Source organism: Coenobita brevimanus, chromosome 79 (genome assembly GCF_032717465.1).
Source record: "Coenobita brevimanus isolate Jiangsu-jjx chromosome 79, ASM3271746v2, whole genome shotgun sequence".
Lineage (NCBI taxonomy): Eukaryota > Metazoa > Arthropoda > Malacostraca > Decapoda > Coenobitidae > Coenobita > Coenobita brevimanus.
In genome coordinates this window covers 31,336,216-31,355,934 of record NC_137032.1, presented here as the reverse complement: position 1 = coordinate 31,355,934, position 19,719 = coordinate 31,336,216, and the positions used below count along the sequence as shown (strand labels likewise).

Sequence of the window (19,719 nt, the reverse complement as noted above, 5' to 3'; positions counted from 1 at the left end):
GCTACAAATTCTTTTGTTTCTTTCGTTCCCGCCACTGAGGGCAATTTTATTTTATACCATGCTGAGTATGCATTTGATTATTTTGATTGTCTTATGTGAGCTACCAGTATATTTAATGATGTTTTGCTTGCATTAGAAGTACCAATTCATTGTATAGAGAGAGAGAGGGGCACGAATATAAGTTCTTATTAATTAATTTGATTATGCGTTCGCGCTTTGCCGTGCACGCAGCACGAGCCTTGATCAGGGCAGTCTCTTCCCAGCTAGCTTCCGTATCGTGCGTGTGTGCACACTCTCTCTCTCCCCAGTCATTTTTATGCCGAGCTGGCGTTTTCATTTAAGTTTATTTTTATTCTTTTGTTGCTGACTGAGGGAAGTAGTTACTTTATTTTGTTTTTGTAACCGTGTTGTCTTTGGAGGGCCAGTTTGGCTCACCGTGGTCTTCTCGCTGCCTTTGTTAACGTTCCCCAACACCCGTACATACACACACACACCCCTAACCCCTACACAGTTAATCCCATCTCTTTGCTCAAGGCTAGTGAGAACCATCGTGAGCTATTAACTGCGTTCCCCCTTGGACACGGGTTAAGTAGAAAGTCGTCATCACCGGAAGTAAGTGGGAGGTGTTCCTGTATACTGTCTCGGGCGGTATTACTTCCGGTAGTGACGATAGTAGGCTAGATCTATAGGTAGGTTGTTCCGTTTTATTATCAAAGTACAGAGTGTTGCGTTCTTAAGTAAGTACTTTTCCGTTGCGCAGTTTTTCTCTAGTTTGCGGAGTGTCAGTGCCGGGGTCTGCGTTATTTTTGCAACGCAGTGGAGGCCGATCATCTAAGGCTGCCTTGTTGTCTTTTTGTAATAGCCCGGGGCTGGCGCCACCGTAACAGTGGCGACCTCGCATCAGGATATCCTAACAGTGCCTTTTTCTTGCTAGGATATCGTTATCTTGGCTTTCTCTGTACTTTGAGGTGAAGTTGATGTGTGTGTAGTTTCTCAGTCAGCATTAGTATTTCGTTATTCAGTACTGCCATTGATTTGTCGCCATGGAGTCACGCGTGTCTACACCAGATCGCGTACGTGCTGAGTCACCTGTGGATATGGAAAATATGGAACAACGAGAGGCACATAGCAAAGGTACTCCCCGTGTGAGCCCTGAGTTTGACTATGGTGCTGAAATGCCTCGTTTTGCTACCCCGCTATTACCATCTATGATGCCGCCGAGCCAGTTTAGAGCAGTTCCAGGTATGTCTAGTGCTTTCCCTGGAGTTGTTCATTCCACTCCCATATACCCTGGAGTCTTGTCACCGGAGGCTCAGTTGCAGTTGGAGTTGAAAAAGATGGAGATGCAGCGTGCAAAAGAAGAGAGGGAGATGGAGATGCAGCGTGCGAGAGAGGAGATGGAGTTGCAGCGTGAAAAAATGCGATTTGAGCTGGAGAAGACTCGCTTGGAGGTGACTGCTAATAGACCAACTTCAGATACCCAAACCTCAGGCCGTGCAGAGGATAGGAGAGTTGGTTCTCAAGGAGTCTAAAATTAGTGCCAGCATTTGATGAGTTGAAGGTGACAGAATGGTTTGTCAGGGTTTGAGAAGAAGGCTAGGGAGTTTGAGTGGCCAAGGCAGCGCTGGGTGGGGTTGGTATCTAATGTGCTGGAAGGGAAAAGCCTTGGAAGTGTATAATAGGTTGAGCCCTGAGGATGTAGATGATTATGATGAATTTAAAACAGCCATCCTGAAGGCATATGAACTTAGACCAGAGGCTTATCGGTTGTTGTTCCGTGGTGCTCGGAAAAGGCCTGCTGACACCTATATGGCCTACGCCAGGTATCTGGAGGAGAGGTTAGACGAGTGGTTGCTGAGTGAGAGCGCCACTTCGTATAACGAGGTGCGTGAACTGCTTTTGATGGAACATTTTACCAACATGGCTGACAAAGAAATTGGTGTTAAAATTAGGGAGAAGAGATTTAAGACCTTGAAGGAAGCAGCGACATGGGCTGATGACTGGGTGTTGGCCTTGCGGAGTATGGGGGTCAAGTACGCTAATTTTCAGTATTCCAGGGAGAGGACTGTGAGTGGCCCTGCCTGGGATAAATCTCCTGTGAATCAGTCCAAGGGAAGTTCAGAGGAGAAAAAGAATTCAGGGAGAAAGAGCCCTGTATCCAGTTCGAAGCTAGTTTGTTACTTTTGCAGAGTGGGCACATCAAGCCTAACTGCCCTAAGTGGAAGGCCTCCCAAAATGCCAAACCAGTGGCACTAATTGTAGGTTCGAGTCAGGTGAACGAGAGGAGTTGGGAGAGTGGTAACGGTGAGGGAGAAGTCTGTGGAAAGCTGGAGTTCAGCCGGCTGTGCTCGCTGCCAGCTCAGGCTGAAAAGGTTACCCAACATGCTACGCCACCTCCGGATGAACTGCCTCAGAAATCGTCCCTAGACTGGTGTAAACCTTTTATATGTCACGGCACAGTGAAAATTCATGGGATCAGTTATCCAGTTACTGTGGCTCGTGATACCTGTGCACAACAGTCTGTGTGCAGAAACGTGACTGGAGGGCCTGTAAACTCAGGGAAGTATGTGCTGTGTAGAGGCATGAACTCAGATGAATACTATGATTATGTTCATGTGGAACTCGATTGCCCCATTGTTCAGGCTGCAGCTCAAGTAGCTGTTGCTGATGTAATGCCAGTAGAGGGGATTGATTTTCTGCTGGGGAACGACCTGGCTGGGGAGAAAGTATTTCCATCTCTTCCCCCACCAGTTGTTGTGGCAGAGAAGTGTTTTGACGCCCCAGAAATTGGTATTGAAGTTGATGCAGAAGTGGAAGCCATGTTCCCGGTCTGTGCAATAACACGATCTATGGCACAGATTGCAGCCCGGGAGGAAGAACTGGTGAAGTCACAGGTTCTTGGGGTCGACTGTGATGAGGCAGGGCCACCAATGGAGGAACCTAGTGAGCAGAGTGTTGCTGTGGTGGGTGAGGAGAGTGGGAATGCGTGTATGGGTGCCGCCCCACTTCACACTCAGGACACTAGAGGTGGTGCTGAGTGTGTCTGTGTGGAGACTGAACCCAGCCCATCGACTGAATTAGAATTTCAGGACGCTGGGGTCGACTGCGGGGATGCAGGACCACCGTCAAACGCGCCTGAGGAACAGAGTGTCACTGTTGAGGGTAGAGGTGATGATGATGTCAGTGTGGAGTCTGACATTCCTTCCCCTGTCGAGTGTACTAGAGGTGACGCTGAGATTGATCGCCCTTCGCAATCCAGTGTCCCGACCAGTCCCTTATCTCAGTCCTCAGTAGAGCTGGCGGGTGTTGGGCCAGCAGAATTGAGGGTGAAGCAACAGGAGGATGTAACATTAAAGCCCTTGTTTGCTCGAGTAGGGGAAGAAAGAAGTATGGAGTGTGGTAAGGAGGAGTTCCTGAATAAAGACAATGTTTTACATCGCCGATGGACGCCCACTGGCGCCACGGTGGATGGAGGAGTGGGTGAGTTAGTGCAGGTGGTGGTGCCTGTGCAGTATAGGGTGCCGTTAATACAGTTAGCACATGAGGGACCTTTAGCAGGTCACTTGGGAAACAGAAAGACAGTGCAGCGCTTAAGATATAATTTTTGGTGGCCAAGTATGCCGGGACAAGTTGCTGCGTACATCAAGAGCTGTCACACGTGTCAGATAGTGGGCAAGCCTAATCAAGTTCTTCCTGTGGCCCCTTTGACTCCCATTCCTGCAGTTGAACCTCCGTTTACCCGGGTAATCATTGATATCGTGGGCCCTTTACCTCCTACTTCTGCTGGAAACAAGTATTTGTTAACCATAATGGATGTTACCACGCGATACCCAGAGGCTATACCAATCAGAAGCATGCAGGCGAAGTCAGTAGTCAAGCAACTTATCCTGTTCTTTACTCATTTTGGCCTGCCCAAGGAGTTGCAGTCAGACCGTGGAGTGAATTTTACATCTAATTTGTTTAAGCAGATAATGACAGAGTTGGGCATCAAACACATTTTGTCCAGTGCCTACCATCCGCAGTCACAAGGTGCCCTGGAGAGGCATCATCAGACCTTAAAGACCATGCTGCGCAGCTTCTGCTATGATAGTGGAAAGGATTGGGACTTCACCCAATGAGTTAGTGTTTGGGCACAGAGTTCGTGGTCCCTTGGATGTGGTGCGAGAGGCCTGGAGTAACAACAAATCTGGCAGCCAGGAATCCATGCTTGACTATGTCTGCCGCACTCGGGAGAGACTGCATTGCGCTTTAGAGCTTGCCCGTGACCATCTAATCGGGGCTCAAGCGAAAATGAAGGCTCATTATGATAAGAAGGTCAGAAGTCGTGAGTTTAAGCAAGGAGATGAAGTTTTGGCACTGCTGCCCATGCAAGGAAAACCTCTGGCGGCTAGATTCAGTGGTCCTTATATTGTGAAGAAGAGAGTTGGGGAACTTGACTATCTTATTGTTACCCCAGATAGGCGGAAGAGTACTCAGTTGTGCCACATTAATATGTTGAAGCCATACTACCACCCAGTTGATTCTCATTGTGAGATGACTGCTGATGTCTCTCACCGGGGATGTGAAGGACGGGGAAAGGAGGACGTGGCATCAAAGGAACGTGCTGTGGAGGGAGCTGTTGGTGCCGGTAATGTGAGTAGTGGACCAGGGTTACAGCCGCAGTCCCTGGAAGGTGACTTTGGAGTGGACGTTGAGGGAACCAGGGATAAGAGCGCTCCTGTAGTTTTGGCGGTTGGTAGTGAGTTGGAGGAGCAGGAGGAAGTGCTTAGTCGTGGTGAGATGTTACCAGCTGACCTATGGGAGGGCAATGGTTATGCAGCTCTGGTGGAGAAATTGCGACACCTTGAGCCAGTAAAGCGAGAAGAGCTGTGCAACAGATTATGGAAACATCCGAAAGTTTTTGGAGATTCACCGGGATTGACAGCTTGGGCTACTCATGACATTGACGTTGGGGATAGTAAGCCTGTAAAATTAGCTCCTTACCGCATCAACCCTATCAGACAGAAAGCTCTCGATAATGAGATCAAGTATATGTTGGACCATGGATTGATCAAGAGGAGTTTCAGTGAGTGGAGTTCACCAGTTACCTTGCAGCCGAAGCCAGATGGGAAGGTTAGGTTGTGTGTGGACTTCCGGAAAGTTAATTCACTAAGACCGATGCTTATCCTTTACCTCGGGTCGATGACTCCGTGGACAAGGTGGGAAATGCCACTTATATCACCAAACTTGACTTAGTAAAAGGATACTGGCAGGTCCCGCTGACGGAACGGGCTAAACAAGTGGCTAGCTTTGTTGTCAGTGGTGCAGTATATCAGTGCCAGGTGATGCCTTATGGATTGAAGAATGCTCCAGCCACTTTCCAGAGGCTTATGGATAAAGTGGTGGATGGCATACCCAATTGTGTCGTTTACATCGATGATGTCATTGTGTATGACACCAAGTGGGAGGAGCACCTTGATCATGTGGAAATGCTCATTAAGCGGTTGGAGGAAGCTGGCTTAGTAGTCAACTTAGACAAGTGCGAGTTCGTACGTGCTAAGGTCCAGTACCTTGGATTTGTTGTGGGACATGGGCAAGTGGCTCCACCTCGGGCTAAGGTGGATGCCATTTCCAACTTTGCAGCACCCCAGTGTCGCAGTGCCCTCCAGCGATTTTTGGGCATGATCGGCTATTACCGAAGATTCATTGGGAATTACTCCACAGTGCTTGCCCCTTTTACTGACTTATTGCGCAAGGATAAGAAGTGGCAGTGGACAGCCGAGTGTGAGCAAGCTTTTATTACGGTTAAGTCTCTGCTGTGCCACCACCCTATATTGCGTGCACCAGATTTTGACAAACCTTTTGTGCTGGCAGTTGATGCTAGCCGAGTAGGGGTAGGAGCAGTGTTGATGCAGCCAGATGAGGGCCAGGTTGAACATCCCATATCATACTTCTCAAAGAAGTTTAATAGAGCCCAGAAGAACTATTCCGTCATAGAGCAGGAGTTATTAGCGATTATCCTGGCCCTGCAACACTTTGCTGTCTACCTGCCCCCTTTTGGCCCTGTGATCAAGATTTATTCAGACCATCATCCCCTGCAGTTTTTGAACAAGTTTAAATTTAAGAACCAGCGTTTGACCCGCTGGAGTTTGCTTTTGCAAGAGTACAATTTAGAAGTTAGGCATATTAAGGGGACTGATAACGTAATTGCTGATTGTTTATCCAGGGAGGGGTCAGGGTCTTGATTCGAAAATTTTGATCCAGGGCTCAAAATTTTCCCTTGGGGAAGGGCGTGTTACGTTGTCCGCCTTTCCGTTCCCATGGATGCAGCCGTTACAGCTGGGCTAGGGTGATTATGCAGTATGTATCCGCGTCATTCGCGGAGTTTACATTAGCGAGTGCTACAAATTCTTTTGTTTCTTTCGTTCCCGCCACTGAGGGCAATTTTATTTTATACCATGCTGAGTATGCATTTATTTTGATTGTCTTATGTGAGCTACCAGTATATTTAATGATGTTTTGCTTGCATTAGAAGTACCAATTCATTGTATAGAGAGAGAGAGGGGCACGAATATAAGTTCTTATTAATTAATTTGATTATGCGTTCGCGCTTTGCCGTGCACGAGCCTTGATCAGGGCAGTCTCTTCCCAGCTAGCTTCCGTATCGTGCGTGTGTGCACACTCTCTCCTCAGTCATTTTTATGCCGAGCTGGCGTTTTCATTTAAGTTTATTTTTATTCTTTTGTTGCTGACTGAGGGAAGTAGTTACTTTATTTTGTTTTTGTAACCGTGTTGTCTTTGGAGGGCCAGTTTGGCTCACCGTGGTCTTCTCGCTGCCTTTGTTAACGTTCCCCAACACCCGTACATACACACACACCCCTAACCCCTACACAGTTAATCCCATCTCTTTGCTCAAGGCTAGTGAGAACCATCGTGAGCTATTAACTGCGTTCCCCCTTGGACACGGGTTAAGTAGAAAGTCGTCATCACCGGAAGTAAGTGGGAGGTGTTCCTGTATACTGTCTCGGGCGGTATTACTTCCGGTAGTGACGATAGTAGGCTAGATCTATAGGTAGGTTGTTCCGTTTTATTATCAAAGTACAGTGTTGCGTTCTTAAGTAAGTACTTTTCCGTTGCGCAGTTTTTCTCTAGTTTGCGGAGTGTCAGTGCCAGGGTCTGCGTTATTTTTGCAACGCAGTGGAGGCCGATCATCTAAGGCTGCCTTGTTGTCTTTTTGTAATAGCCCGGGGCTGGCGCCACCGTAACAATATATATATTGTTACATAGCCTATGATTTCATCATCCTTTGTGTAATTTTAACGCACAGTATGCTGCATGTTTGATCACGAGCGTGTTCTGCCTCAGTTCCCCCCTTCTACCGTTATAGTAAAGTCGTCATTTCTGGAGTTCAGACCAGGATTGTCAACTCTTTGTCCCCATGGCTTCATTTGCGCGTCCTTCTTACAAGTTGTATCAAGCTCTGCCGGCACCTATATAATGAGCTCAGTCTCTGCATCATGGCCACTTAGATCTGCTCCTCATTTTGTTCACATCTCTGTCCTCCCCTGTACAGATATTATTATTGTGAGTGCTCAAGAAATCTCCAAACATCTAGCAGCTGGGTGCAATTTGAGTATAACTGTTATTGCATTTTTTTCTTGTACTGTATAGCATAAGTTTAATTTGTAGGCCTAGTGAAGTTTTTGTAATTCATGTAGGGATCTTTATGTCAGTCATTTTTGATAATAGTTTGTATCTGTAATAATTTATCTGGCATTCACTGAGTATTATCTGGTATCTCATTTTATCAGGGCTGACTTAGATAAATTTACTCTTGCTAATTTCGTGTTAATAGAGGCTATTGCAGTTAACCATATATTTAACCTGTTTATTTGCCATTACATTATCCTTATGAGTCCTGAATGTTTTGTTGTTAGTTTGAGCATTAAACTTTAACTTGTAATTTTACCTAACTCTTTGTTTTGAACCTGGAACTTTACGGGACAGTAGTGATTTTTAGCATTCTCACTTAAAGTGTACATTATCTTTCTCTGTTCCGTAACATAAATTTGGCGACCTCTTATCAGGATATTCAGGATATTATCATAAGGATATTGCTTGATATTTTGTGACTGTTACTTATACATGATGGCTACTATTACTACACTTGATGAAGCCAAAGATTTTTTGTCAAATGTGCAAACAGTGTGTGATATAGAAAACAGAACAAAGAATGAACTTAAGCTTGTTGCTCAACAATTGGGGAATTGCTGTTCGCTCTCATCATTCTAAAGATCAAATTGTTGACATGATTAATGAAAGCTTGTTTAATGTAACTCCTCCAAATGAGCAAACGCAGATTGAATTAGCTAAGTTACAGCTAGCCCTGCAGGAGTCTCGTGTTAAGGAGGCTGAATTTCAAGCACGTGCTAAGGAGGCTGAGTCTCAGGCTAAGGAGGCGGAATCTCAGGTTCGGATTCAGGAGGCACAGATACAGGCTCAGGCACAAGTTGAACTTGCCAGGATTCAGGCAGACCATGAGTATCGCATGAAACAAGGTGGAACTGGATCATCTAGCTCTGATGATTTTGATGTGGCTAAAAATGTTAAACTTGTCCCTCCTTTTAATGAATCTGATTTAACAAAGTATTTTCAGTTGTTTGAGAGGGTAGCTACAGGTTTTAATTGGCCTAAGGAGTATTGGCCAGTACTCCTTCAAACTGTTCTCACCGGTAAAGCTCAAGTAACTTATGCATCTTTGCCTCAGGATCAATCTGATAATTATGATGTAGTTAAGAGCTTGATTCTTAAGGCCTATGAGCTTGTTCCTGAAGCCTATAGAGTAAAATTTAGGACAACTTACAAGCAAGATAAGCAATCCCATGTTGAGTATGCAAAAATCAAAGAAGATTTGTTAGAGCAGTGGTTAAATTCTAAGAATGTGGATTCTGATTTTGACAAATTTAAGCAGATGATTTTGCTGGAGGACTTCAAAAGGTGTATTAGTAAAGATGTAAGCCTATATCTTGATGAGAAAAGAATAGATAATTTGTCTGATGCTGCAGTTTTAGCTGATGAGTATGTTCTCACTCACAAGAGATATTCTAGAGAAAAAGGGAAAGCTGAGAGTAAGTACGTTGCCTCTACTCAGAGTACAGGTAACAGGAAAGAGAATAAAGATGATGTTTCTCAGGAAGTAAATACCAGCTTCACCTCTAGATTTCAGAAAAGTAAATGTACTTATTGTAGTAAGCTTGGTCATACTACGGAGAGATGTTTCAGGAGACAGCGTGATGTGAACAAAAAGGAGTCTTTAAATATTCAGTCAATTGGTCTAGTGTCCACTCTTGAGAGTTCCCAGAATTCTTTAACTGAGTTAACTGAACCTGCTTTGAGGGGTAACTTAAATTCTCATGATGGAGCTCCTCTTTTGAGCAGTAACGTGGGTGACACTCTCAAGAGTTCATGTGCTAATTTCCTGTCTGAAGGTTTTGTCAGTCCTCTGGACAGTAATGACAGGAAATCAGTTCAAATATATCGTGATACAGGTGCTTGCCAATCCCTTATGCTGACCAGTGTTCTAGGCTCTAATGTTAATTCCTTTGATGAAACTGTAATCTTACAAGGTGTAGGGAATAATTACTTCTCTGTCCCTCTGTGCAGAGTGAATTTAGAGTCTGGTTTTGTTAATGGTTCTGTTATGGTTGGGTTGGTTGAGACACTCCCAATGTCAGGTGTAACTTTCTTACTTGGAAATGATATTGGTGGAAGTCAAGTGTGTCCAGCTCCTCAGTTGTCTAGTGAGCCAGTGGCTGCGTCCCAGGATTGTGATGTCCCTGATGTGTTCCCTGCATGTGCTGTCACTAGGGCTAAGTCTAAAGTTACTGGTGATTTAGAGGATAATGATGATGATGATGTTATCCTAGCTGACACTTTTCTTGCTAATTTGGACCACTCACCAGATGAGGCAGTACCCCGTAGTGTTGATAATTTGTCTCGTCAAGAGTTGGTTGAGTTGCAGGTTGCTGACCCTGAGTTGAAAGGTCTAGCTAACTCTGCTTACAGTGAAGAAGAGTCAGCCGGTGCTTCTACTTGTTATTATGTAAAGTCAGGAGTACTTATGAGGAAGTGGAGACCCCCAATAGCATCAGCTGACTGTGAATGGGAGGTTGTACATCAAGTTGTCATCCCTCGTGTTTGTAGGCAGGATATCATTCGAGTGGCTCATGATACCAGTTTGGCAGGACACCTTGGGGTGAGGAAGACTGTGGCACGCATTTTGAAACACTTCTACTGGCCAGGTATCTTCAGGGATGTTTCCTGGTATTGTAAGTCTTGTCACACCTGTCAATTTGTGAGGAAGTGTAATCAGACCGAAAAGGTTGCACCTCTAGTTCCCATTCCTCCTTTTGAGGCGCCTTTCACCCGTGTGTTGGTGGATATTGTGGGCCCTCTTCCTAAGACTTCTTCAGGATTTTCTTATGTGTTGACCATGATTGATATGGCTACTCGTTATCCTGAAGCCATTCCACTTAGAAACATCTCAGCAAAGAACGTGGTTAAGGAAATGCTAGGGTTCTTCACAAAGTTTGGTCTGCCCAAGGAGGTACAGTCAGACCGAGGAAGTAATTTCATGTCAAATGTTTTCAAGCAGTCTCTGAAAGAGTTGGGCATCACCCAGATCACGTCTTCAGCTTACCATCCCCAGACCCAAGGAACGTTGGAGAGATATCATCACTCAAATCGATGCTCAAGAAATACTGTTTGGAACATCAGAAAGACTGGGATAAAGGTCTTCCATTCCTTGTGTTTGCCGCAAGAGAATCTCCAAATGAATCACTGGGCTTCTCACCTTTTGAACTACTGTTTGGCCATGAAGTAAGAGGACCCCTTAAGTTACTCAAGGAATGCTGGCTGTCGGAGGAAGATGACATCAACCTGCTGGAGTATGTGATGAAGTTCAAAGAACAGCTGTCCACTGCTTTACAGCTGGCGAGAGAGAATTTAGGAGCTGCTCAGGAGAAGATGAAGACTTGGTATGATAAGAAGTCCAGGTTACGCCACTTTCAGCCAGATCAGGTTTTGATTCTGCTACCAGTTCATGGGCAACCTCTTCAAGCCAAGTTTAGTGGTCCTTATTTCGTGGAGAAGAAACTCAGTGATGTCAACTATGTCATCGCCACACCAGATCGTAGAAAGAACAAGCAACTATGTCACATCAACATGCTAAAGTTATATCACAGGCGGGACGAAAATAATCCAGTCTGCACTGTAGCTGTTCCACCCGAGTCTGCAAGTGATACAGGAGCTGGGGCTGTTTTGCTGCAAGAGGATGATCAGAGTGTTGAGCACCCTGTATCTTATTACAGTAAGAAGTTCACTCCACCTCAAAAGAACTACTCAACTATTGAGAAAGAGCTTTTGGCCTTGATTTTGGGTTTACAGCATTTTTCATTTTATTTGTGTTCTGGTTTTGACCCCATAGTCATTTATACCGATCATAACCCACTGAAATTCCTTAGTAAGTTTAAAGATAAAAATCAGAGATTGACAAGATGGAGTCTACTTCTTCAGGAGTATTCATTAGACATACAACATGTCAAGGGGAAAGAAAATGTTATTGCAGATTGCTTATCTAGACTTTAGACAGATTGTTTTAGAGTAATAAGAAATTTCCTTTGTAAATTTCTTTTTCTTTGTGGGGAGGTGTTACATAGCCTATGATTTCATCATCCTTTGTGTAATTTTAACGCACAGTATGCTGCATGTTTGATCACGAGCGTGTTCTGCCTCAGTTCCCCCCTTCTACCGTTATAGTAGAGTAAGTCGTCATTTCTGGAGTTCAGACCAGGATTGTCAACTCTTTGTCCCCATGGCTTCATTTGCGCGTCCTTCTTACAAGTTGTATCAAGCTCTGCCGGCCCCTATATAATGAGCTCAGTCTCTGCATCATGGCCACTTAGATCTGCTCCTCATTTTGTTCACATCTCTGTCCTCCCCTGTACAGATATTATTATTGTGAGTGCTCAAGAAATCTCCAAACATCTAGCAGCTGGGTGTAATTTGAGTATAACTGTTATTGCATTTTTTTCTTGTACTGTATAGCATAAGTTTAATTTGAAGGCCTAGTGAAGTTTTTGTAATTCATGTAGGGATCTTTATGTCAGTCATTTTTGATAATAGTTTGTATCTGTAATAATTTATCTGGCATTCACTGAGTATTATCTGGTATCTCATTTTATCAGGGCTGACTTAGATAAATTTACTCTTGCTAATTTCGTGTTAATAGAGGCTATTGCAGTTAACCATATATTTAACCTGTTTATTTGCCATTACATTATCCTTATGAGTCCTGAATGTTTTGTTGTTAGTTTGAGCATTAAACTTTAACTTGTAATTTTACCTAACTCTTTGTTTTGAACCTGGAACTTTACGGGACAGTAGTGATTTTTAGCATTCTCACTTAAAGTGTACATTATCTTTCTCTGTTCCGTAACAATATATATATATATATATATATATATATATATATATATATATATATATATATATATATACTATGTGTCCGACTTTGGGCATAGGCTACACAGCCTGTGTGATATATATATATATATATATATATATATATATATATATATATATATATATATATATATATATATATATATATATTTATACTATGTATATATATATATATATTTATATATATATATATACTATGTGTCCGACTTTGGGCATAGGCTACACAGCCTGTGTGATATATATATATATATATATATATATATATATATATATATATATATATATATATATATATATTTATACTATGTGTCCGACTTTGGGCATAGGCTACACAGCCTGTGTGATATATATATATATATATATATATATATATATATATATATATATATATATATACTATGTGTCCGACTTTGGGCATAGGCTACACAGCCTGTGTGATATATATATATATATATATATATATATATATATATATATACATATACTATGTGTCCGACTTTGGGCATAGGCTACACAGCCTGTGTGATATATATATATATATATATATATATATATATATATATATATATATATATATATATATACTATGTGTCCGACTTTGGGCATAGGCTACACAGCCTGTGTGATATATATATATATATATATATATATATATATATATATATATGTACAGTACAAACCCATTGCTTTTGCTAGTAGACAAACAAAAGGAGCAGAGAAATATTACTGTACAGCAGACTTAGAAGTCCTAGCGGTAATATTTGCTCTACAGAATTTTCGTGACTGTGTATCGATATATACGAAATTCACCTATACTCAGACCACAAGCCTCTTGTAGGCATGTTCCAGGAAAAACTTCTATCTGGCAGGAGGGCACGATGGAAATGTAATATCTAGAATTACAATGTAAATATTCACTATATAAAAGGTAAAATAAATTTGGCAGCAGATGCCTTATTGGGAAATCCGTCAGTCATTGTCGCTACAATAAGTCCACGGGAATCAATCTCCAACAATGGTGAAACGATCCCTACAGATCAAGAAATTTCACAGGCACAAAGACAGGACCCAGTATGGTCTAAAGTAATATATCATCTCGAGTCAGGCGATGATGTACCATTACCCAAGTTACAGGTACCACTTGAACAATTCACAGTGGTAAATAGTGCCTTATATAGGGTAAATCCAGGACAATCAAATCATAGAAAAAATATTAAGCAGATAGTTATTCCTGGTACAATGATACCTCACATTTTAAGGGTAATACACGATAGTCCACATGCAGGGCATCCTGGCAAGGACAGGACTTGTGTACTGGTATTAGCGGGGGTATTTTTACGACATGTCGGCGAGGCTTATGGTAGACCAGGAAAGTCTGCTTTTATGAAATTCAAATCCTTAAACTATTCCGTGCCCCAGCCGGGATTCGAATCTGGGTTATTTAGGACTGCAGGCCGCCTCTCTACCGATTCACCCAACGCCTCCAAGGAAGAAATGACAGAATCATTTAATAAGGAGGCAAAAGAATCAAACATCAGTACAGGTGCTGTTGTCTTTGGCATCATTCACACAAGAGACAATAAACTGTCACCGAAATTTGAAGGCACATACAGAGTAATTAAGAGAAAAGTCAATAAGGTAGTGATTAAGTCACTATCGAGTGACAAAGAAAAAGAAATGCATATTGATCACTTAAAAAAGTTCTCAAGAAATTTAGCTTGCAATTATAAAACACCTGACACGACCGAAAGGCTAGTACACACAGGGAAAATAAGCCAGAAGCAATTAACACATATCAGAATAAACTGCGGTCACATACCAGACAAACATAGGTGCAACCAATACAGCTCTCACCATAACAAGGCATTTACATGACTTAGGAATCGATTTAGACTCCTTTTATAGGTTAGGTAATAAGGTCGAGATAACTGTAGTATCTGTCATCACTATCATCACCCTTAGCAAAACTTGCTATCAACAGTGGATTAGATCTCTAATACATTTGTTCTTTCGGTAGGTAAAGATAAGGTGAATTATTCCATGGATCATGTTCCTGTTGATATCAAGAGGATCACCTCACTTACACCCTCAACATGTAATCAGACAAAGGTGCCTGATCGCCCCAACAGCCTCAACGGCAACTGTACAGAACATAAGTACTGAAATTAGTTTGGACGTACTGCAAGACCTACCAATGCAGTAATGTTACAGAAAATATTAGGACCACTTAGAACTCTGGAAGCGGTATTAACACGTCCTTCCTCACATGATCACCCCACACAGGAAGTGACTGAATTAATAAAGTTAACTAACTGGAAGCTAAAACAGGCTAAGCTCATAATGATCATCATGATCTGGGACATCCCATCAGGTGGGAGTAACAGACTTAGGGCAGGAAACGACATCACAAATACACGTAACAGACGTGGTTTGTTCGACCTAGGTGGAGCAATTATAGGCAACATTTTTGGACTGGCTACAGAAATGAACTGGAGGAAATAAATAAATAAAAAAATAACAAAATTGCACAAATTCTCTCACATCAACATATGTTGGCTGATACCCAGAACACCTTAATGCCGACAATTGTAAAGAACCTAAGGAAGGCAGGAATGTCAACTCTAGGAATTGTGGAGAAAGTAAATGCACTAGAAGGAAACAGTACACTATTCCAACATACTGACGTAATAATTCTACAATTAGACAATACTAGAGCTCATTTTCAGTCTGTCATGAAAGGAATTGCTAATGCTGGTAACGGAAGGATCGTCATTAATTTACTAACCGTTCTCAATCTCCGTCAAACAATTACTCAAGGCATATATAAGCATGGTTTGAGACCTTTGTTTGAGGAAAGTAATCTGATCTTATATTATCCGTATTTGGAAGCAACAATCACAGCAGCATCAATAGTAGTTCATGTACCGTTCGTAACAGATGATTTTTTTCACAGTCAATCAGATATACCTTTTTCCTTCTAAGAAAGATGACTCATTAGTCACCATGAACATCAAAACAGAAGTCATCATGGTCTCCAAGAAACAGGATGCTGTCACTTTCACTAGTGAAACAACTACTGAACAGAGATGTCGCATATCATTACATGCATTTCATCTTTGTCCTGCGTACGTCTTCACGTTTCAACCAGCTGAGACAGTCCCTTGTGGAATGGCTATCATAAAAGATTACGACATCCCTCATTACTGCAACTTCACATTTGCTCCAGATAAACCTATCCATCATCATCGCATTGGACATTCACAGTTCTACTTCACTCAAAATACATCAGTTTTTGTGACTTGCCCAGACACACCTCCAGCCCATACATCAACATCTGATTTATACATCTCACCAGATTACTGTGCAGTTCTGACACCTACAGTATGCACTTTGAACACTAAAAACTTATTACACCATTTTCAACCACATTCACAGGTACTTCCAGCCATTACCTAGGATGAACTTAAATATAAGTGCACACATTAATCTGACTTCACCCAAGTATGAAACGATGCAAGTAATAAATCAGACAATACAACCTTGGGAAGCATACAGTAGGATTATGTTTAACTCTTATTGTGTATACAGCCAGCTCCAGTCATCTTCTTAAATTTTCTCCATCATATTTGCTATATTACTTTCGTCCATGCACAGACTGCAAGCAAGGACTGCTAACCTGGGATCAGTGTTTATGAACTGTTCTGTGCAAGTGAGACAGAGTATATATATATATATATATATATATATATATATATATATATATATATATATATATATATATATATATATATATATATATATATATATATATATATATATATATATAAAATATGGGTTACACATAATACAGGCTTACTTTAATTATTCTGTCTCATTTATATATGAATATATACAGAGAGTCCTTCTCATATATATTGTAAAATTGACTACAGTAGACTTGCCATTGTATTATTTTAATATTGTCATTATATTTGTATACCTATTATATATGTACAATTTTATTATGTTACAATAATATTACTAAAATGACTAGTTATAATCACTATATTATCACAACTATATTACTTCTACAGAATTATGTATTTCACTTAATTAGCCTACAAGTTGATTGTAAAGTGTATATAGTTAGCATTAATATGTTATAACAATATTTACTGTCGTTGGTAAATAGCTTTGCGTGACCGAGCGATATGTAGGCTTTATATATGCACTAGTATATATCTCATAGCACAATGTGCATGATGTAGTGTCTGCTGGAGACACACACAGCTTCTCACTGGGAATGTCAATCCACATAATGTATATCCACAGTCTTGTTGTCCCAGACCATCAAGAATGCTTATCATATGATGTATCTCAAACAGTCTCTTTGTAGTCCAGACGTCCAAGGATTTCATGACGTATTCAGACACGTGGGGTAACAAGTTCTAGTCGGTCAGTCCATGTGAATGGAAATCTACCAGGCACATACATCACACACACACATCCTCTCCAAGCTGTATATAATGTCAGAGAGATTCCCTTCATGTCACAAGGGGTTGGAGAGAAAGCCCGATAACAAGAGGGTCAGCTAGGAGGCTTTGCCATCATGCTACGTAAATCACAATTCGATATAACTGTACAATAAACTCCGTAACTCAAGAGTGCTCTAACGCACCTCGCTGACACACAAAGAGAGAGAGAGAGAGAGACCTACATATTCACCCTACCCGACGACCCATCATTCGATAAGCAGAAACAAGTTCAAGCCATACCATGTCTCACGACTTTATTCTGGCAGTGCTTCAACGATCTACAATCGACCTCCCTGTCTCCCTACAAGTACCTACGACCACGCTATCTATCTATCTATCTATCTATATATATATTGTATGTGTGTGTGTATATCATGTGTTTTATATCATATATGTTATATAATATTTTTTATTATCCATACCAGGTATATATAAAAGAGACGCATTGTTTGTCTGATTGTTTGTCCTATCAAGGCCAAAGCAAGGCCCAGACCCATCTATATTCTGAATGAGGGAGATCAAAGGATGGTTTTAGGAGGGTCAATATTTAGATCTGGATCATTTGAGGGCCAACGGCCATACCACGTTGAGTACACCGCTTCCCGTCTGATCAGCGAAGTTAAGCAACGTTGGGTCTGGTTAGTACTTGGATGGGTGACCGCCTGGGAACACCAGATGCTGTTGGCATCCCTACGTGTCAAGTGGGGTTGGTGGAGGATTAGTGCCCCTCCCTGTAAAACATTTAACTCTAAGCCCTTGGCCACCCCGTCTGGGATACATGGCGTCTGGCAATGAATGAATGAATCATTTGAGGTCGTCGGTAGTGTGTTCACCTTTTTGGCTCGGGCAACGCCGGGCACCCCTTCAGCCCAATTCTTGGCATGGAGACTCACATGACCTCCAGTTCGGACATGGTTACGTGAGGTTGACCTCCGAGATCATTTCAGGTCACTGATTGGGGGCCATTTGAAGTCACCGGTAATTCATGCTCGAACGATTGGACCAAGCACCCCAATTTTTACATGAAGACTCACATGACCTCAAGTATGAACATATGCTATGTGAGGTTGACCTCCGAGGTCATTTGAGGTCACAGGTGGGAGGTCATTTGAGGTCACAGGTAATGGTAAACAAGTGCGCACAAATACTGTGTTAGTCTGCAAAAGCTGAAATAGAAAGTTCTTGGACCTCTTATAATCCCTCTTCAGGAGCATAAGAGGTACAGTGAAAGACAAAAGACGCGTCCCGGTTTCGTCCGAAGATTAAGAGTAACGGTTTCGTCCGAAGATTAAGTGTAACATGTGAAACGGTTTCGTCCGAAGATTAAGTGTAACATGTGAAACGGTTTCGTCCGAAGATTAAGTGTAACATGTGAAACATCACGAGAGCTCTATCACAGCTACATATTAGTGATTGGCTAGCCTGACTTTCCTCAAGCTTCATATCTGCTGATGATGAAGGTATAAACGAACCCAGGAAATTCTAAAGCCTTAACATTCATTCGCGAGAATTGCTACGTCTGAGAGACGACATGTGAACCATGTTCGGTCAGGCGATGACTGTTGGTCATTACATCTTACACCTTACTACGTCAGGCAGACCTAGTATATACCTTGGTATGGCCAGGGCAAAACAACATGCGTCCAACTACTGAGAGAGGACATGATGTACTTTTATTTAGGAGGAAAGAATCCCGAACAGATAGTTCACATTAGGTGATTTCGTAAGGGAGGCACAACGGACAATACTCACCTTTCAGGTCGCCCTAATACCACACCAATATAGGACCAGGAAGTAATCACAACGATGGAAGGCAAAATCTGTAAGCAGTGCTTATTCCGTACGAGACGAATTGGACCTACAGTAGAATAAAATAGTTCTGTGTAAATTTCGATCTTCTGGGTTATCCGTTCGAACTCAAGCCTATGGGATGCATTTCGCCATCCATAACAAAACAATTGATTGTCATTATACGCTAATTCTATCCCTATAAGTGAAAACGTTGTTTGATGACAGATAAATTACAATCACAGCTTATAATTACCAATTTCAACTAAGCAGAAGTTAAATAAATAAAGAACCCACACCCGGACATGTCTTTAATATTGCTTTCCAGTGTTCCTAACATGGTACTGAAAAAAATATGACAGATGAGAAGCTGTTCATACATATATAAAGTAAAATTAAGTCGGAAAAACACAGCTATATATATTTATTTTGATAGTTATGAATAATATGCTCTCATCCACAGGCTCGTCACCTGGAGCAATTGGCAACTCATGTTAGTGCTGCCAACCTTCCGTATGGTGCAAAGCCGAACGCACCAAAAGTTTGGCCTTTCAACAGACGTTTTCGCCAAATTTCGGGACACGACTATTATCTTTCATTGTACATGGTCTTTCTGGAGTAGACAGACTGAACCTCAACAAAGAGGATGAGTGTTCGCCTTTTTGGCCCGGGCAACACCGGGTACCCCTGGTATAATTGTATATACTATGTATGATATCTATCTATCTAATCTATCTATCTATTGCCAGACGCCATAATCCCTTACGGGGTGGCCATTTGACTCTTGAGTTATTTGTTTTACAGGGAGGGGCACTAACCCTCCACCAAACCACTTGACACGTAGGAAGCACGAGTGGTTTGGTTATATGGTTACCACCCAGCGTTGTAAATGGTTTCTTGGCGTACAGGAAACCAT

The 19,719-nt window shown here is 42.0% G+C and overlaps 1 non-coding gene across 1 annotated transcript; it reads left to right on the top strand.

Annotated features, from left to right (window-relative positions):
* Positions 1-17,583: 17,583 nt before the first annotated feature.
* LOC145409120 (5S ribosomal RNA) lies at positions 17,584-17,702 on the top strand. The gene has a single exon (XR_013899044.1). It is a non-coding gene; the product is annotated as a 5S ribosomal RNA (ribosomal RNA).
* Positions 17,703-19,719: the final 2,017 nt, after the last annotated feature.